This window comes from Chamaea fasciata, unplaced genomic scaffold (assembly GCF_029207755.1).
Source record: "Chamaea fasciata isolate MVZ Bird 193981 ecotype frontalis unplaced genomic scaffold, bChaFas1.0.hap1 SCAF_17, whole genome shotgun sequence".
NCBI classification, from domain to species: domain Eukaryota; kingdom Metazoa; phylum Chordata; class Aves; order Passeriformes; family Sylviidae; genus Chamaea; species Chamaea fasciata.
Genome location: NW_027094102.1, coordinates 9,358,395 through 9,366,196, shown reverse-complemented (window position 1 = coordinate 9,366,196; position 7,802 = coordinate 9,358,395).

Genomic DNA, 7,802 nt, shown 5'->3' with positions numbered 1-7,802 from the left:
TTTGGACTGTCTCTGATCTGAAATTACTTTTGGGAGCTGGATAACTGGGAGCTAATGTTTGTGTAAGTACTTGGTTTACTGAAGGGGGAGGCGTGCGGGGACCTGGTGTGGTGGCCTGCAGCTCAAAGGGGCTTTGTCAGCAGCTCCTGAGCTGCCTCCAGTGCCTGACCCACGCATGATTCCCATAGGACCAGCAGCCCTGGGTCTCTGGAGCTGCTCAGCTCCTCCAGACAAGTAAAGCAGAGACAGCACAGTGCCATGGGCTGTGTCCTGCCTCGTGATCAGTTTTGTGATGGCACTTGGAGAGCGCTCTCCCCTTGTACTCAGGAGGGGCAGAGGGAGCTAGGAAGAGGCCTGGGCCTGTCCCCTGGGGGCAGCAGCACATGCCTGTGCCCTCAAATGAAAGCAGTGTACTGGGTATTTTGCTTAACCAAGTTTCAAGCCAGCCCTGTTTAACCAATGTAGGCCTTCCAATGGGTGCAGAGCTGATCAGCTGCTCTGGGAGCAAGTCCACAGGTGACTGCATGCTGTTTGGGACTAAAACAGCTGCACTTTTAGGCAAGCTCTGGAGGAAGCTGCTGTTTGTCCAAGCCCCTCTGCTCTGTGAGCTTGGTGCTCTCAATGGACAAGAGCCCCTCTCCCCAGGCAGGGGGGGGAGCAGGGGCTGTTTGCTGGGAACAGTGCTGAGGCTCCTCAGGAGTGCTGTATTTAAATGGATTATCATCCTCGAGAAAATCTAATTCCCTTCTCCCCGGTGGGAATTCCTGCTCCAGGTGCTTTGGATTAGCACGGACAGAGGAAACAAACTGGGGCCAGTACACAGGCTCCCTCAGGGTGAGGGAGTAGCACATGCTCTCCTGCTCCTTGTTGCCTGCTCTGTGCCAGGTGCGCTCTCAAAGGTCCTCTGAGAATCTCATCCAGTGCTAAGAAAAGCAGAGCCGTGTGCTCCCAGGGCCCTCCTGTGCTCCGTGGGAGCTGCTGTTTGTCAGCACATCGGTGACGCACTCCTGCGATCTCCATGTTCTCGTGGCTGTGACAGGTTCTTGGAAGTGCTGCTTGGAACGGCCGATGTTTGTCGCTTCCCCCTCCCCCCCCTTTTTCCTTTCTCTCCTGGGCTTCGTCTCTTGGTTGCAAGAATCCTGTGTACTTTCCAAAACTGCCCTCAGCGTAAAAGTGCCTTGTTTTCGCAAAGCAATCTGGACGGGTAGTCTGCAAATCCCCAGAGCACAAGCCGGGCTGCCTGCCTGTCCTTGCAGAGCCCCAGTTCCTGAGGTGGACTTGTCACCATTCCCTCCACTTGCCTTTCTGCCCTTCCAGCTCGCCTGCCTGTACCTGGCTGTGTGCTGAGAGGCACTGATACCTTGAGAATTCCTGGTCTTCATCTCTCACCTCACAGATGACACTTTTTGTTTTTCTTCCTAGTGCTGCTCTGGTTTTAAAACCGAAAGGCTGAGGAGCTGCTTTATCTGGCTTGAAAACAGCTGGAACCCTCCCAGGTACTGATGTGATCAAGTGGCTGGGGAAAGTCTGTTATTCCCAAATGCTCCCTGAATGAGGGGCATGAAGGAGCTGGCAAATTAGGTGTAACCTTGCTGACCCCCTTTGCTTTTTGGCTTCCAGGGGGTTTTGATGTGATGTTTGTGGGTGTTTGGGTCCCTTGTTTTGCAGTGTGAGCTGAAGCACTGGGGTCTGTGCTGTGCTGTGTGTCAAAGGTGCCAAAATGGGTCACAGCAGTGATGTGCTGGTGATTGTGGTGCCTGTCCCCAACACCTCGAACCTGCAGAGTCTGGGAGGGCACAATTCCTGCGCCCTGGAGATGCGGTGTGTCCCATGAGCCTCCCCCAGCCCCCTGGCTACTGGTAGTTGGGCTCCCTGTAGCTGCAGGCAGGGTCAGGGGGAGCCCAGGGGATGGAAGTCCTGGGTACAGTCCTCCTCTGCCCACTGGGGCTGGAGTGGGGCATCACTGGGCTCACAGTTAGCTGGATAAGCTGGGGCTGTGTGGGAGGTAACAGAGCAAGTAGTCTTTAGGGCTGGGGTCTGCCAGGTGAAAACCTTCCTCTGGTTTCCTCTTCCACTGGGTGCAGGTGACCCTTAGGGTTGCTGTAGGGATGTTCTGGTACTTGGGGCTAAAACCTTTCAGTTCCTCCTTCCCTGTCCTCTGTCCCATCTTGTTTGGTGCCAGTCACGGTGCAGGTGGGGATGCCCAAAGTTCTGGTCTCTTTGGGGGGTCCAAGCCTGTCCCCTGTGCCAAAGTGGCTCCGGGAGGGTTGTGTTTCATAGAATCAGAGTACGACTTGCTTTGAAAGGGACCTCAAAGTCTGATCCTCCCCCTGCCAGGGGCAAGGACAACTTCCACTAGACCAGGTGGCTCAGGGCCCCATCCAACACGGTTTTGAGACTTCCAGGAGTGGGACAACCGTGATTTCCCCTCCGAGCCCCGCGGCATCCCCGGGCCCCGCTCAGCCCGGCTGCCTGCCCGCGTGTCTGCCGCCCCCTCCTGGGCACAGCGGGCACTGCGGGCGGGGCCCGCGGCCGGCTCTGCCCGCCGCTCCCACCGCCCCGGGGATCCATCTCTGGGGGGCTTTCCCTGGTTTCTCCCACCGCCCAGGGGACCCATCTTTGGGGGGCTTCTCCCACCGTCCAGGGGATCCATCTTTGGGGGGCTTCCCCTGGCTCCCACCGCCCAGGGGATCCATCTTTGGGGGGCTTCCCCTGGCTCCCACCGCCAAGGGAATCTTTTAGGCGGGGTCCCTACTGGTTACAGGCTGCCCGACCGGCCTCCGCTGCGGGTGGGAATTCCTCGGCGTCAGCGGCTTCTGCCATAGGAACTACGGTCTGCGATCTCAGTAATGGTGGTGAATCCTGCTGGATGCGGAGTTCGTCTTCTTTCCTTTTTTCCCCTTTCCACACTTCTTCCCCGCCTTTTTATTAAGAATTATCTTTTTTTTAAGAAGCCCCGTCTTCCCCCCTGCCCCTTTCTGCCCCTAGGGTTTGCCATGGGCAGGGATGGATACCAGTCCCCATGGATGTCCCCATGGATGTCCCCATGGATGTTCCCATGGCTCTGTGAAGGTCCGGGGTGCTGGGGATGTCCCCAGTGCCAAAGACACCGGCTGACCTGCGGGCCCTGCCCTTGCTGCCACAGCGTTGCCCTGCCAGTCCTGGGTAGGGCGGAGGCTTGGGGCATTTTGCCCACAACTGGAGGGAAAAGACCTGTTTTTTAATCACAGGCTGCTTATTTTGGGGAAGAGGGGGGTGTAGGAAGGTGGGCTGGCTGCTCGAGGCACACAGAAGGGAACAATGGAGCCACTGTGCAGCCAAACGCCCCGGCTGCTGTCGGAAAGGTCCAGTGAGGGCTTTTCAGCACGTTTCTATTCCGCTGCTCAGGTATAATTACACGGAGGAACAAAGAGCCCTTCAAACCCTCCCGCTCCCCCAGCCCGGGGCCGTGGGCACACACACGTGTCGGCTCTCGGCGGGGTGCGAGGGGACGGCCACCACGCACACACCCACAAAAACAGCCCAGAAGGGCTGGTGACACTGGGCAGGGCCTTGGGGACAAACCCTGGGTGCATCCCCAGCTTCCCCGGGAGCCACAGCTGCAGTGGGGAGGCTCCTCTCCCAGAGCCACACTCCTGGTGAGCACCCCAAGGCAGAAAGCAAAGGGCAAATCTCACCTTGCCTCTTGGCACCCACCCTGATCTTGCCGTTCATTTAGCCATTTGCTGGAGTGGGTTTATGAAGTGTCTTTCCTTCTGCCTCTGGCCAAGTCTGCTGCAGAGGTGAGGGGCACCCATGGGGCAGCTGAGGCTTCATCCCTAAGCTGTCCCAGCCCTAACCAGCCAGGGCAGGAGGCTAGATTTAGCAGGATATGAGGCATGGGGGTCCCTGCAGGCAGCACCACCATGGAGCTGGGTGCCAGTGAGCTCCATGCACGGTCCTGCTTGCTCCTCTGGGCAAAGCCATGCCAGGGTCCTGCCAAGCCCCACAGCCTTGGGGCTGTGCATGAGCAGCCAGGGGTGCTGCACATCTCCTCCACTGGCAGCTCCACCGATGCCAAATCCCCCCTGGCCTCACAGCGAGGGAGCTGCATCCAGTCCTTTCCTTCTCAGTGTTGATCTGTTCCTGCCTGCCTGGTCTGCACCCTGATTACTACAGCAGTGCATGGAAATCAGGGCCATGTTTTCCAAGCTCCGTTGTTTATTTAAGCTGTTTCAAAAGCTGCTTTCCCTCCCTAGTGAATCCTGAGAAAACTATCCATGTGTTTCTTTTGAGAACAGGATGAAAGGAGATTTCCAGTGCCCTCCATCCGGCCCCAGCTCACTGGATGCCCAAACCCCCCAGCAGTGCTGTGCTGTGGGGCTGACCACAGGCAGCTGTGTTCAGCACTGACCCTGCACCCCTAATCAAGCCCCAGCTTCAGCCTTGGGGAAGTGACCCAGCACTGCAGCCCTGTGGCCCTTGGGCTTGGTCCTTCCCTGAGTCGCAGGGAGTCCAGAGCTTGACAGGAATGAGTTTGTTTTCAGCTTGCTTTTAGTGAAAAAAAAAAAAAAAGCCACTGACAAAAAGGAAGCCTAGTTTTCCACAGGGTTTTTGGCTGCCTGGGCAGGGCTGAGTGCCCAGGGCTGTGGGCACAGAAGCGTGGCAGTCTCCACCCCTTAACCACCCATCTCAGGCCTGGGGTTAATAGCACCCACTCCTGGCATTGCTGGTGTCATGGGCACCCATGGGTGCCTCGGGCTCACTCTGTCCTTGATGCTGTTTGGGTTTATTTTAGAGCCTGGCCAGCAGGGCCAGCACGCATGAGCTCCCAATGTGCTTGGAGCCTCTCGAGCAGGTAATTGTAATTCCTCAGCAGCCCAGCTTGGCTTATTTTGGCCCCAGCATAGTTTTGCATCCTGAGGCCCAGCTGGGTAATTTATAGCTCTGTCAGAAAAAAGGATAAAATCAGCACAGGGTTTCTGGGCACTGTGCAAATCTATGGCCCTGTGTGCTGGGGTCAGGAGTGCCCTTGGTGGGATGCTCAGGGACCCCACTGGGGTGTGTGGGTACTGCTGGGACCAGGCTTGGTAAGGGAGAAGGATTTTATGGCTTGTAACTGGCCCCTAGGTTCAGCCTGCTTGGCTGAGTCCCTTTTGTGCACTGCATCAGCCCTGGGTGTCAACACCTTGGGGGCAGTTTTCAAGAAAAGGTTTTTCCCTTCTCCTTTCCCTTGGCTGATGGGCAGAGCAGGATCCTCACATCCCCTGTTCCTGAGGGCCAGGGATACAGACACTTACACTGCACAGTGTGGGCCATGGGCCCCCTGGCCTGCCTGGAGGCTCTGCCTGGGGTGTGGGGCAGGGCCAGCCCCAGGCAAAGGGCTCAGAGCAGGGGAGACAGGCTGCTCTCAGTGGGTGTCTCCAGCACTGGCTGCAGCAGCTCATCCTGATGCAGACTCCCTGGTGATACCGGCCTACAGCTCTGTGTTTCCCCACAGGGGACGGGAGAATTGCCACTGCCCTGGCCACACTCTGGTCAGGGAGGTGAGCAAGTCACAGCACAGCAGAGGGACCTGCCCTGGGGCCGTCCTTGCCGAGGCAAACACCTCACTGGTACAGAACAGCCCCACTCTTTGCCACCTCCTGGCCAGCTCCTCCTTTGCCCACCCCTTGCACTCAGGGGTTGCAAACACCCAGCTTTAACCAGAGTTTTTCTGGTCTTCCTGCAGGTGTTGTTACAAATTGCCCTACAAGCAGCCAGCCCACCTGCCACCTCAGTGCCAAGAGTGGTGTCACCAGCGGGATGTGGGCTGAGTGAGCGCACAGGGGACATTGCCCACCCTCCACGTGTTCCACAGCCGCCTTCCCCTTTCTGAAAAACACCCTACCGACCCATCGGGAAACCTGCTGTGTGATGTGGGGCAAAATGCAGTGCAGTGGCCGTTTAAAAAACAGCCAGAATCTTTGATTTGGACCGAAGATGTCCCCCGGAGATGGGCGGAGGTGCCCAGCGTGTCTCCCGGGCTGGCCTGAGCCCCGGGCACAGCGGGCAGTGTGATCGCTGGGCTGGGCTCACTAGATGGCAGCAGCTTCTTTCACACGGGCAGCACAGTGACAGCTCAGGCAGGGCGGGAGACCCAAAACGGGCTTAGCTTTCCTCTGGGATAGTGTGCCATGGCGGGAAAGCCAGGATTTCATTTTCTTCTTGATGCTTTTAAAGGTAATGCTCTTCTCCGGGACCTGAAGTGGCTGCTTGATGTGGTGGAGCTGCTGGCAGCCCCATCTGCACCCCGGGTACTGCGAACAGGGGATTCCCATTGCCTTCAAGCCTCACAATCACCTGGAGATGCTCGTGCAACACCACGTCTTACACATGAATTATCCCGTGCATCCCTACAGCATTCGATGCTTTTCCTAAATCCCCAGCTCTTGGAGCGATGTAAAGGTTTTTTTCGCGCTCGATTTCATACTCACCCCTGTTTCCAGCTGCCTGGGGGACAGGGAAAAGCTGCAGGCAGAGCTCAGGAGCACAGAACAGAGCCGTCAGACGGGCTCTGCGGGCAGCCCAGCTCGCCAGAGCCGGCGGGACTGGCCGTGTTTCCTTCCCGGACGCATGCTGGATTATTGTGGGATCCGGCAGAGACAGGCGCTGCTGACTCCTGAGAGAGAACATGCAACTGGCTGGCTGGCGCCTGTCCGAGACATTTGTGTTAATCAGCGATTATGCAAATAAACAGCCCTGCCACGCTCCCAGCTCCGCCGCGACGTGGAGCATATGTTCCTCGTGGCAGGCGAGTGTCGCCTCCAGGAGCTCAAAGCTCCTCGTTCCCAGTGTGGGACCTGCTGTGAAAAGCAGATTAAAGGCAGCCTGTGGGGGAACGCAGGAGCCCCTCGAGGTCCCCCAGCCCGCCGCTGCCACCTCTCCCCTTTCCCCATGTGGCTTGAATTACTGCGGCTGTTTGCTTAATCCATCAGGCTTCAGGAATGAGCCACTCAGTGCTTTCTTGGCCTCTCCATCCAGCAAAGTGCTGCAAACATAACAAGGCGGGCTTGTTCCAAGCCCCTGAAGTCAACAAGCAGTGCTCCTCTTGCCCTTTGGGTCTGGGTTAGTGCTAAATATAACCCAGGGTGCTTTCCATTCATAAAATGTGAATTGTGCCCTGGCCTCTGAGGGAGGGGAGCAGGTTGAGGAGCCGGTGGGCTCTGGGCACTCCTGATGCAGGCGGCAACCAAAGGGCTTCACCCCATCATTTCACAACCCTCCATCTCTTCACTGAGTAGGTGGGGGAGGAAATGCTTTTGAAGGAAATATGGGGGATCCACTGTTTGGGTTAATTAAAGTATTTTCTTGTACCTCACGCTCAGGTGCCTTAGGGCTGGGGTGGATTGACTGAGGAGGTGAGTGCTGGGGATGGCCAAGTGTGGGCTGATGGGGTGGCCCAAGCAACAGCAGCACTGGGGAAGCCCCCACGCTTCTGTAAGATACTCCAGCATCTTCCAGAAATGGGAGCAATATGGTCTTGTACCACTGCTCCCAACAACTAATGAGCACATTAGGACTTTGCCACCTGCTCAAGGAACTTGCTTTTGAATCCCTTGTGGATCTCCATGTGATCACCCTTCTGTCCTCCAGCCTTTTCCTCCCCCAGCCCTTGGCTGTTGTCATGTGCTGTAATATTCTCCCAGTTTTTCCACAGCAGCTGCAGATGCAGAGATGTGTCTGCCAACAGCTTTTTACCCTCAGTGAGCTTCCTGTTTTGTTGAAGAAGGAACCCCATCTCCTGGTGGAGTTTAGGGAGGTGCTGCCCCCTGGGAAGCCCT